General features: G+C 35.4%; 1 protein-coding gene across 1 annotated transcript in view; it reads left to right on the top strand.

The window, feature by feature from the left end:
* Positions 1 to 13,444, top strand: part of LOC114266467 (uncharacterized) — an 80,480-nt gene that overhangs the window by 7,691 nt on the left and 59,345 nt on the right. The window lies entirely within an intron of this gene.

Here is a 13,444-nt window from a genome sequence, read left to right as displayed (position 1 = left end):
CACTACTTTGCCAAATTAAGCATAATTTATGTTGTTCAGAACAATGGTTGGCAATTAGATTCTCTAGTGGTTAATTGGAAAAATTCTTGAGTTCCATGGAAATTAATTTCTCAAGGTATATCTCATTTCTCTTGATTTATTTGTTTTATGCAACACATGATGGTTGGTTGTTTGACAAATCCCACAATTTAGATTCCAACCCCTTTTAAGACCACTGTTTAGTTTGTACTTTCCATACAAAAGAACTGCGAAACAGGAAGACTACAAAACAAGAACGGAATTCAAAATTTGCAGTTTCAACTATTACCTCTTCACTTATAAGTATCAAGCTCAACATTGGTCTGCTAAGGCTCCACTGGTTGCCACAGTCCTCAAATAGGATAATCTCAAAGAGGGTTTTCAATATCTAGTTAAGTAACAAAATAAATAATCAGCAATAACAAAAAGGAGAGAGAGAGAGAGAGATGGCATGTATATCAAGAATTTAGATAAATATGGCATGAATATTAACAAAGAAGAACAAAAAATATTAAAAGCAAGACACATACAATTTTTCACTCATCAGTGAACAAAATGAAGTGCTTCTAAATTTTTGTGTGATCAGATGAGATGTATCAAAGGAAATTTGGATCCAAATCACACATTTATGAAAGAAATTTGTGTGATCAAATGAGATGAATCAATGGTTTTTTGTTACATTTAAAAATCATAAAATATCATTCCTCCATAAAGAATGCCCATCTAATGCATTCTACCAAAGGTCAAAATGATGTGTGTAATCCCTCATGATATTGTTCTGAAAATTATTGTGCCAAGAAAAAGAGAAGAAAAAATAAGAACAATTTCTCATATCACAAAGGATCATCTCGCATAAAGTGAGCCAAGCACATTATACAAAGGTATTGAAAATTATAAATAAAATGTCACCAATGCAAACAATATTGCGTCACCTCCAATTTATTATCATTTATCATAATTATATTTGATATGACACCATTCACTGTCGGCATTATGACAAACCAAACCCTATGGTTCTCAATTGTCATTAGAATATTTAAGCTGATAATATGCATTTCAAATGAAGAGAAATCAGTTAACTACTTATAAAAAAAGAAGAAAAAGAAGAAGCAACTTACTTCAGGAAACACACCAGGGCGACCTGCAACATGCCGAGCAAGATTAAGAGCAGCTGGTGTAGTGGGGGACTCTCCAACCGTTATGTGCTTGAAATAATAAGTAGCCAAATTATCAACTGCAGATGCACACTGACATAACAAATTCAAAGGATTATTTAACGGAAAAACATCTCAAGGGAGCTGCAGTACTCTTGTATCATACCATTACAAGAATGATTCTGTATGTTAAGAAAATTAAGAATGAAGTGCCTAAGTAAACACTCTCATAACACAATGGAAGGGTAAAAGCAATGTGAGAAGGGTTTCTAGGACCTAGAGAGAAGGAAAAAAAAAAAAATATATATATATATATAATATTTTAGTTTCGTCCAACACGAAAAAAAAAAAAAAGTGAGAACAAAATGTCAAGAGAGATAACAAACAAACCTGTGATATCATATTTGCATCCAGTACTCTTGGGAAAAACTTGAGTTTTTGATAGTGAAAATCCAAAACAGTAAGTACAGTACTATCACACACACACACAAAAAAATGCTTGCGCATCTGTTCTCCTAATTGAGGTGCATATTACATATATATATTTAATTAACACAAAAATACGAAAGAGGTAGAAAAGATACATATACATGTGGAACACATTGATATAGCAGAATCATGTGGTCCTGCAAATTAAACTCACTTAGTCTTGCAATCAGCAAGTTCAGATCATGATGAATAGACAAGCCAACAGAACAACCAATAGGTTCATGATATGGCAAGCTAGCTCACCTCAGAAAATACAGAAAAAAGTTTACCAATAAATTGTTAAACCCTTTTCACCCTAATGTTGAATCATTTGTGAAACTCTCTACAATATTACAATTTTGGGATAATTAGGAATCTGAATCTGAATCAATAAATACAGCAACTTGTGCAACAGATGCATAGATTCAAAAATTAAGATCAATTACAGAATCTGATTCAATTCAGAACAGATCACTAGACCATGATCAATTCCAAATAGTTGGGATAACTAGGAATCATGAACATGAATATTCCACACAGTAATCATAAAACGTGCTTTGAAGATTCAGATAAAAAAATAAATAACAATATTGAATCTTGCAAGACTAGCAACAACCCAAATCGCTATTCTAGCTAACATGATCTGAAAGAAGACAAATAAGAAAAGTGAAGTGAAAAGTGAAAAGAAGAACAAAAAAAAAAAAAGTCATCAAAAAAGAAAGAAGATAGATGCAAAGATAGAACCGAATCGAATGGATGATGATACTCATAGCCCACAAAGGCAAAGCAGGAGCTCGGCCAGTGATGATCAGCCAAACCCAACCATACCCAACAAAGTAACAGTCAAAACCCACATAGATAGAAATCAGAATCGCACAAAAAAACAAAAATCAAAAAATCAAAACCATTTTTTAACAAAGAAAAATAGAGATTGAGCTGATTGGAACCTCGTTGAATGATGAAATCGTTGGTGAAGTAACAGAGGACAACCCAGACACCAACGCTGCACATTTTCTGGTCCCAGCAATTGGTGAAGAAGCTTTGAAGACGTAGCTTCGGAGCTCATAACTCGAACCAAAATTCGCCGCTCGTCGCTCGCCTCCATGAGAGAGAGAGAGAGAGAGAGAGAGAGAGAGACGTGTTGTTTCGAAACAGGGGCGCTGCAAACCTGAAAGGAAATGAAAAAAGGGGGGGAAAGACGGTAAAAAGGGGGGAAATAAGTTTGGGCAGGCGGGTTAGTGAAAAAAAGGGGGAAATTTTTTTTCATTTTTTTTAATGAATTTTTTTTATTTGGTAGAAGTAGGGGTAATATTTCAATGAAAAATATTTTTCGTTAAAATAAAATTATTTTTTATGGTCAATTAAAAATATTTTTTTGTGGCCGATTTTTTTTTTATACTAAAAATCAAGAACTAATTTTTTGTGGTAGAGAAGAGAAAGCGACAGTAGTGGTGAAGGTGGTGGATGTGAGGTGCTGGTGGTGGTGGTGGTGGTGATGGCGAAGGAGATTAGTGGTAAAGTTGTGGTAGTGGTAAAGGAGATAGAGTGGCGGTGGTAGATGAGAGGTAATAGTAGTAGTAGAGAGTGAGAGAGAGATAGAGAGACAAAGAGAGAAAGAGATAGAGAGTGAGAGACAGAAAAAGAGACAAAGAGAGAGGAGAGATGAATGAGAGAGACAGAGAGAGAGATAGAGAGAAGAGAGATGAGCGAGAGAGACATAGAGAGATGAGAGATGAACGAGAGAGACAGATAGAGAGATAGAGAGAAGAGAGATGAGCGAGAGAGACATAGAAAAAGAGAGATGAACGAGAGAGACAGAGAGAGAGAGATAAAGAGAAGTGAGATGAGCGAGAGAGATAGAGAGAGAAAGAGAGATAAGAGAGAGCAAGAGGAGAGAGATGAACAAGAGAGATAGAGAGAAGAGAGATGAACAAAACAGACAGAGAGAGAAAATATATGAGAAAAGACATAGATAAGTGAGAGACACAGGGAGAGAGAGACAGACAGACAGACAGAGAAGAGTGATGAGTAAGAGAGAGAAATAGAAGAGAGAGAGGAAGATGACAAAATGGGTGAAGAGAAAGAGAGAGTGATGGAATGAGAGAGACAGAGGCGCGAGAGAATCGATGGCAGAGAGAGAGATGTGTTTAAGCCCTAACTCATTTTAGTGTGTTTGAAATCCCTCTAGAGTTCCTCACCAAATTAATTTAAAAATCCCTCCAAAATGATAATAAATAAAAAGTAAAATTATAATAATAAATAATAGAGAGAGAAAGAGAGAGAGAAGAGTGATGAGTGAGAGAGAGACAGAGAGAGAAAGAGAGAGAGAGAGACATGGAAAGAAAGAGATAGAGACAGAGACAGAGAGAAACAAAAGATGAGTAACAAATAGACAAAGAAAGAAAGAGAAAGAGAGCGAAAAGAGATGATCGAGAGAAAAACATAGAAAAAGAGAGAGATAGAGAGATAAGAAAGATGAGTGAGAGAGACAGAGAGAGAGAGAGAGATAAAGAGAAGGGAGATGAGTGAGAGAGATAAAGAAAGAAAAAAGATGAGAGAGATAGAGAGAAGAGAGATGAGCGAGAGACAAAGAGAAAAAGAGACAAAGACAGACAGATAGAGAAGAGTGATGAGTGAGAGAGAGAAAAAGAAGAGAGACAAAGAGAGAGAGACAAAGAGAGAAAGGGATAGAGAGTGAGAGTCATAAAAAGAGACAGAGAGAGAGGAGAGATGAACGAGATAGACAGAGAGAGAGATAGAGATAAGAGAGATGAGTGAGAGAGACATAGAGAGAAGAGAGATGAACGAGAGAGAGAGATAGAAATAAGAGAGAGATGAGCAATAGAGACAGAGAGAAAAGAGAGATGGGAGAGAGCGAGAGAAGAGAGAAGAACAAGAGAGATAGAGACAAGAGAGATGAACGAAAGAGACAGAGAGAGATACAGAAAGGAGAGAAGAGATAGATGAGTGAGAGACACAGAAAGAGAGAGACAGACAGATAGACAAACAGACAGAGAGAGAAGAGTGATGAGTAAGAGAGAGAAAGAGAATAGAGAGAGGAAGATGAAAAAATGGGTGAAAAGAGACAGACAAAGAGAGAGAGAGAAAAAAAGAGTGAAAAAGATAAACGAGAGAGATACATGGAGAGATGAACGAGAGAGATAAAGAGAAGAGAGACAGAGAGAGACGAGAGATGAGAGAGATAGAGAAAAGAGAGATGAGCGAGAGACACAGAGGGAGAGACATAGAAGAGTGATGAGTGAGAGAGAGACAGAGACAAAAATAGAGACACAGAGAGAGACAGACAGACCGAGAAAAGTGATAAGTGAAAGAGAGAGAAAGAGAAGAGAGACAGAGATAGAGACACAAAGAGAAAAAGAGAGGCAGATAGATAGAAAGAGAGAGAAAGAGTGATGAGTGAAAGTAAATTTTTATTTTTCTTTCAGCGAAGAAAATATTTTTTATGTCAAAACTATATATACCGCGACCAAAATAATTTTTAGTCGCTGAAATTAAGGTTTTGCCGACCAAACTTTTGGTCGCAAAAGATAAAAAATAATTTTTTATTTTTCTTTCAGCGACGAAAATATTTTAGTTGCCAAAACTATATATATCGCGACCAAAATAATTTTTAGTCGCTGAAATTAAGATTTTGCCGATCAAACTTTTGGTTGCGAAAGATAAAAAATAATTTTTTATTTTTCTTTCTGCGACTAAAATATTTTAGTTGCCAAAACTATATATATCGCGACCAAAATAATTTTTAGTTGCTGAAATTAAAGTTTTGCCAACCAAACTTTTGGTCGCGAAAGATAAAAAATAATTTTTTATTTTTATTTCTGCGACTAAAATATTTTAGTTGCAAAAACTATATATACCGCGACCAAAATAATTTTTAGTCGCTGAAATGAAAGTTTTGCCGACCAAACTTTTGGTCGCGAAAGATAAAAAATAGTTTTTTATTTTTCTTTCAGCGACTAAAATATTTTAGTTGCCAAAACTATATATACCGCGACCAAAATAATTTTTAGTCGCTGAAATTAAAGTTTTGCCGACCAAACTTTTGGTCGCGAAAGATAAAAAATAGTTTTTTATTTTTCTTTCAGCGACTAAAATATTTTAGTTGCCAAAACTATATATACCGCGACCAAAATAATTTTTAGTCGCTGAAATTAAAGTTTTGCCGACCAAACTTTTGGTCGCGAAAGATAAAAAATAATTTTTTATTTTTCTTTCAGCGACTAAAATATTTTAGTTGCAAAAACTATATATATCGCGACCAAAATAATTTTTAGTCGCTGAAATTAAAGTTTTGCTGACCAAACTTTTGGTCGCGAAAGATAAAAAATAATTTTTTATTTTTCTTTCAGCAACTTAATTATTTTAGTTGCCAAAACTATATATACCGCGACCAAAATATTTTTTTCGTCGCCAATTGTGACAAATTTAGCGACTAAATTTTTTTTAGTCGCCAATTGTGAGATTTTTAGCAACTAATTTTTTTTTTTAGTCGCCAAAAATTAATATACCCCGACTAAAAAAATTTAGTAGCTAAATATTGTACTTTTACTGACTAACATAATTTTTGGTCGCCAATTCCACTACTTTTGGCAACCAAAATATTTTTAGTCGCCAAAAGTGGTCGCCAATTGTGTATTTTCTTGTAGTGTAACGATGGTGGTAGGAATGGTAGTCGTAGAGGTGGAATGACAACAATGGTAATAATGCTGGTAGTGGAATGACATTTGCAGTAGTAGTGAATATGGTAGAGGAGATGGGTGGTGAGAGAGAGATGAGTGAAAGACATATAGAGAAGAGAGATAGACAGAGACAGAGTGATAGGCGAGAGTGAGACAAAGTGATCGCTAAAAGTGCATTTTCTTGTAGTGAAGAGCTCGGTAAATAGAGAAGAGGGAATGGAAAGTGTGAGCAAGGTGAACACAATGGGGGAGAGAGACAAACAAACGAACAGACACACAGAGAGAAAGAAAGAGAAGAGTGAGAGACAGACAGACATAGACAGAGAAATAGAGACAGAAGAGTGATGAATGAAAGAGAGACAGAGAAAGAAAGAGATAGAGATACAGATAGAGATAGAAACAAGAGATGAGTGAGAGATAGACAAAGAGAGAAAGCAAGAGATTGAAAAGAGATGATCGAGAGAAAAACATAGAAAAAAAGAGAGATAGAGAGAGAAGAAAGATGAACAAGAGAGATAGAGAGAAGAAAGATGAGTGAGAGATATAGAGATAGAGAAAGAAAAAAGATGAGAAAGATAGAGAGAGGTGAAATGAGCGAGAGAAAAAAGGAAAAAAAGACAGAGACAAAGACAGACAGACAGAGAAAAGTGATGAGTGAAAGAGAGAAAAAGAAGAGAGAGAGAAAGAGAGAGAGAGAGAGACAAAGAGAGAAAGAGATAGAGAGCGAGAGACAGAAAAAGAGACAAATAGGGAGGAGAAATGAACGAGAGACAGAGAGAGAGATAAAGAGAAGAGAGATGAGCGAGAGAGACAGAAAGAGAGATAGAGAGAAGAGAGATGAGCGAGAGAGAGATAGAGAGAAGAGAGATGAGCGAGAGAGACATAGAGAGAAGAGAGATGAACGAGAGAGACAGAGAGAGAGATGAGCAAGAGAGACAGAGAGAGAGAAGAGTGATGAGTAAGAGAGAGAAAGAGAATAGAGAGAGAGAAAGATGAAAAGATGGGTAAAAAGAGACAGACAAAGAAAGAGAGAGAGAGAGAAAAAAAGAATGAAAAGAGATAAACGAGAGAGAGGGAAAAAAAGAGTGAAAAGAGATAAACGAGAGAGAGACAGGAAGAGATGAGCGAGTGAGATAAAGAGAAAAGAGAGAGAGAAGAGAGACGAGAGAGATAAAGAGAAGAGAGATGAGCGAGAGACACAGAGAGAAGAGAGATGAGCGAGAGACATAGAGAGAGAGATAGATAGATAGAGAAGATTGATGAGAGAGAGAGAGAGAAAGAGAAGAGAGACAGAGACAAAAATAGAGACACAGAGAGAAAGAGAAAGACAAACAGACAGAGAAGAGTGATGAGTGACAGAGAGAGAAAGAGAAGAGAAACAGAGACACAGAGAGAAAGAGAGAAACAGATAGAAAGAGAGAGAAAGAGTGATAAGTGAAAGTAAAAAAAAAGACAGAGAGAGAAAGTGAAGAGAGACAGAGACAGAGACAAAAACAGAGACACAGAGAGAGAGAGAAAGACAAACAGATAGAGAAGGGTGATGAGTGACAGAGAGAGAAAGAGAAGAGAGACAGAGACACAGAGAGAAAGAGAGAGACAGACAGAGACACATAGAGAAAGAGAGAGAGAGAGAGACAGACAGAGACACATAGAGAAAGAGAGAGACAGACAAAAAGAGAGAGAAAGAGTGATGAGTGAAAGTAAATTTTTATTTTTCTTTCAGCGACTAAATTATTTTAGTTGCCAAAAATATATATACATCGACTAAAATATTTTTGAAATTAAATTTTTGCCGACCAAAATTTTGGTCGCCAAAGATTAAAAATAAATTTTCATTTTTCATTCAGCGACTAAATTATTTTAGTTGCCAAAACTATATATACAGCGACCAAAATAATTTTTTGTCGCTGAAACTGAATTTTTGCTGACCAAACTTTTGGTCGCCAAAGATAAAAAATAAATTTTCATTTTTCATTCAGCGACTAAATTATTTTAGTTGCCAAAACTATATATACAGCGACTAAAATATTTTTTAGTCGCTGAAATTAAAATTTTGCCGACCAAAATTTTGGTTGCCAAAGATAAAAAGCAAATTTTCATTTTTCATTCAGCGACTAAACAAATTTTTTGGTCGCGGAATGTGACAATTTGCGACAAAATTATTTTAGTTGCCAAAACTATACATACAGCGACCAAAATATTTTTTAGTCGCTGAAATTAAAGTTTTGCCGACCAAACTTTTAGTCGCGAAAGATAAAAAATAAATTTTTATTTTTCTTTCAGCGACAAAATTATTTTAGTTGCCAAAACTATATATACAGCGACCAAAATATTTTTTAGTCGCTGAAATTAAAGTTTTGCCGACCAAACTTTTAGTCGCGAAAGATAAAAATTAAATTTTTATTTTTCTTTCAGTGACAAAATTATTTTAGTTGCCAAAACTATATATACAGCGACCAAAATATTTTTTAGTCGTTGAAATTAAAGTTTTGCCGACCAAACTTTTAGTCGCGAAAGATAAAAAATAAATTTTTATTTTTCTTTCAGCGACAAAATTATTTTAGTTGCCAAAACTATATATACAGCGACCAAAATATTTTTTAGTCGCTGAAATTAAAGTTTTGTCGACCAAACTTTTAGTCGCGAAAGATAAAAAATAAATTTTTATTTTTCTTTCAGCGACAAAATTATTTTAGTTGCCAAAACTATATATACAGCGACCAAAATATTTTTTAGTCGCTGAAATTAAAGTTTTGCCGACCAAACTTTTGGTCGCGAAAGATAAATTTTTATTTTGCCGACCAAAATATTTTTTTAGTCACCAATTGTGGCAAATTTAGCGACTAAATTTTTTTTAGTTGCCAATTGTGAGATTTTTAGCGACTAAATTTTTTTTTAGTCGCCAAAAATTAATATACCCCGACTAAAAAAGATTAGTAGCTAAATATTGTACTTTTACCGACTAACATAATTTTTGGTCACCAATTCCACAACTTTTGGCAACCAAAATATTTTTAGTCGGCAAAAGTGGTCGCCAATTCTGTATTTTCTTGTAGTGTTAGCACATGTGTTTAGATACAAATCTGTTGTATAGGTTCAGCTATAGATATATACATATATGAACATTTTGTAATATTGAAAGAATGGAATAATAGTTTCATCTTTTCTTCATGGTATTAGAGCTGTGAAGCTCATAGAGGGTTCTTCCATGGCAGCTTCCGTATTATCTTTGTCTTCTTCAATTCCATGAAATCTTGCACTTCTGATCACAAATATTTCTTCATTTGTTACTGTTAAGCTTGACTCCACCAATTTCATTATTTGGAGTAGTCAAGCCTCTAATATACTTCGAGCTACCAATCTCCTTGGCTATGTTGATGGTTCTATTCTTTGTCCTCCTCCTACAATCATTGATGCTAATGGTCTTGAAGCTACTAATCCAGATTTTCTTCAATGGAATCTAATTGATGCTCACTTGTTGAGTTGCCTTAATGCTATTGTATCTCCTTCGATCTACTCCATCATTCTTCAATTTCATCATTGTGCCGAAGTCTGGTCTGCTCTTCACAAGAAATACACTTCTCTTTCAAGGTCTCATATCCATCAACTGAAGAATAAATTGAATTCTATGGTGAAGAAGTCTGAATCAATGGAGGAATATCTTTCAAAAATCAAAGACATAGTGAGTCAGTTGACTCTTGCATCAGTAGCTATTGATGATGAAGATCTTGTTCTATTAACCTTGAATGGCCTTCCTGATGAGTTTGATGCTTTCAAAACAACAATTTGAGCCAGATCTGGCTGTATCTCAATGGAAGAGTTGTCTTCTCTTTTGTGTTCTGAAGCAGTTCATATGGAAGCAAAGACGAAAGGTTTCAGAACCAACAGTAGCATTCTCTACCATAAAAGGTTTTACTTCTCCTCCTCCTACCTTTTCACCTCGAGGACACAATTTTGGTTCATTTCGAGGTCGATCCTCTTTTAGAGGAGGAAGAGGAGGCAAATTTTACAGAGGCAATGGCAGATTTTCTGGTAATTCTACTAGAGGAAGAGGATGATACTCTCAATCTCATTCTCAGATTTCTCAAGCCTGTCAAATTTGTAGAGGATTTGGTCATTTATCCCTTCATTGTTGGCACCGAATGGATTTTCAGTCTTCTTATCAGATGTCACATGCTAATCCTAATGCCTCTCCATCTTTAGCACCTAGGGCCTTTGTTGCTTGCTTCTTCTTCTGATGCTGTATCCTCATCATCATCAGTCCCATGGCACTTTGACTCTGCTGCTATTGATCACATAACTAATGATCTCAATACTCTTTCCTGTTATCAACCATATCAAGGTGCAGACCAGGTCACTATTGGGAATGGCAACTCAGTTCCTATCAATCACACTGGTAAAAGAATTCTACCTACTCCACACTATTCATTTCGACTTAATAATGTCCTTCATTCATCATCTATTTCATCAAATCTTGACTCAGTTCAGAAATTAGCTCAGGATAATCATTGCATCATAACATTTGATGACTCTAACTTTGTGATTCAGGACAAAATTACAAAGAAAGTTCTTCACAAGGAATCTAACATCAATGGACTTTACCATTTTCTTCCACCTGCTGTTTCTTCATCTGCTGATTCTCCATCTTTTTCACAGGCTTATGTTACTACTTCTGATGTATCTGCTCTTGTTACTACTACTGTTTGACATAATAGATTAGGCCATCCTTCATCTCTGAAATTTCATCATCTCAAACATCATTTGCATCTTAAACATGTACATCATGCTACTCAAGATTGTGTAGACTGCTGTGTTGCTAAAAGTCATAGACTTCCTTTTCAATTGTCAAATTCAAGTGTAAATAAGCCTCGTTCACTCATCCACAGTGATGTTTTTGGGGCCCTTTTCATTCTTATTCTACTTACAAGTTGTTAGCAGATATTTTAATATTATAATGTGTTATAGGTTTGATTTTCTTTTTTTCCCTCCAAGTTTTCTTTTCCTTTAAGTCAAGGTTTTCTTCTTCTCCAAGTCTTCCAAAACTTGCCCACCAAGTCTCCAAGTCAAGTCTTTATTCTTATCCACCAAGTCTCCAGGAAAACTTGGCCACCAAGAAATTTGCCTTCCAAGTTACCTCTCCTATAAATTGAGCCTTTCACCTCTCTTATTGTTAGCTCAAGTTCCTTATTTGAGAGATTATCAGGAAAAGAAATAAAAGGTGTATGTGATGAAGCATTGGGTTCAACCAATTGTGAAGTATTGGTGAACCATACGACTTAGTCGGGCTGTTGCATCTTGGGGGGGACAAGTCATGGTTTTTTCTGCTGCACTGGTGTGAGGCTTTGCCTAATCGCAGAGGGCTTGAATCTCCTTAAAGAGAGCGAATTTCCCGCGCTTCTGCCCTTACAATAGTTATTGTAATTTTTTTATTTGTATTATCTTTGTAATTATGACCAACAATTTTAAGGAGATTCAAATAGTAAAATTCATGGAGCTAGTATTGGAGGAGCCCAACAAGAATACCGGCGATCTCAACAAGCCCTTCCGGTTCAAGGGAACCCATTTCCCATTTCAAGAGATGGAAAGGCAAGGTGCTTTTCTGCCTCAGTCTCTTCAAGGTGGCCTATATCTTGACTGAGAAAAATCCAAACAAAGTCTTCACTGAAGAGATGACTGACGAGGAGTATGCCGTTCATCTTGAAAAAATCAAGAAATACAATACAGATGAGTATAAATGTCGGTATTATCTTTTGAATTGTCTTTCGGATCAATTTTATGATTATTATGATACTACTTACATCACCGCTAAGAAAATTTGAAAAGCCTTGCAGAATAACTATAACACTGAAGAGGCAGATGCTAAAAAATATGCAACAAGCCGCTTTTTTCGCTATCAGATGATAGATGGAAAATCAGTGGTGGAGCAAGTACAAGATTTTCATATGCTAGTGGTTGAAGTTAGATCTGAAGGCATCAAAATTGGAGACAATCTTGTTGTGGCAGGTATTATTGACAAATTACCATCATCTTGGAGGGAGTTTTAGAAGTCAATGCGTCACAAGCAAAAAGAGACGTCCTTGGAGACTCTAATCACACGGATTTGGGTGGAGGAGGAAGCACGGGGACAAGATGTGCTTATGATACAAGAGCATTTCACTGCAAAGGTAAACTTAATTTCAGGAAATACTTTACCTAAATGTTGATTTCATAAAAATAGTCACTTAAAGCCAGTTAAGAAAATCTGGAAAAATACTGGAATGCCACAAAAAAAAAAAATTACCTGAGGCAAAAAAAATGGAACCAAGAACCCCCATCACAAGATCTGACAAATGTGACATGTTTTGTGTGTGGCAAAAGTGGGCATATTGCTCGAACTTGTAAATTTCGGAAACAATAGTCTCGACCACAGGCTAATGTTACCGAGAAACTATTTGTGGCTATGATTACAGATATTTTTATGGTTCAATCTATGGAAGGGTGGTGGGCAGACTCTAGTGCCAATATGCATGTTTGCTATGATAAAGATTGGTTCAAAGATTTCACTCCTTTTAATGAGGAGAGGACTGTTATGCTTGGTCACTCTAGTTTAACCAAGGTACTCGAGTGTGGGGATGTTGAGCTGAAATTTACCTCTAGACGTGTAGTTGTTCTAAAAGATGTGTTATACATACCGTTCATGAGGAAAATTTGATGTCGAGTTATTTGCTCAACAAAGATGGTTTCAAGCAGACTATTGAATCTAACCAATATGTAATCACTAAAAAAGGCATATTTGTGGGAAAAGGGTATGCCTCTGATGGAATGTTTAAATTAAATGTTGAGAATAAGAAAACACATGTTTCTGTTTACATGTTGTCTTTTATGAATTTTTGGCATGCTCGTTTGTGTCATATTAATAGTCTATATGTGGGAGTCATGAGTAATTTTAGATTAATTCCGAAACTAACAAATAAGTTTGAGAAATGTGAAGTTTGCAGTCAAGCAAAAATAACTAAAATGCCTCATAAAAGAGTGGTGAGAAATACTGAACTGTTAGAATTAATTCACACTGATTTATGTGAATTTGAAGGAATTTTAACATGTGGTGGAAATAGATATTTTATC

Source organism: Camellia sinensis, chromosome 8 (assembly GCF_055761805.1).
Source record: "Camellia sinensis isolate YWXY chromosome 8, ASM5576180v1, whole genome shotgun sequence".
Classification (NCBI taxonomy): Eukaryota; Viridiplantae; Streptophyta; class Magnoliopsida; order Ericales; family Theaceae; genus Camellia; species Camellia sinensis.
This window is presented reverse-complemented; position numbering and strand designations above follow the sequence as displayed.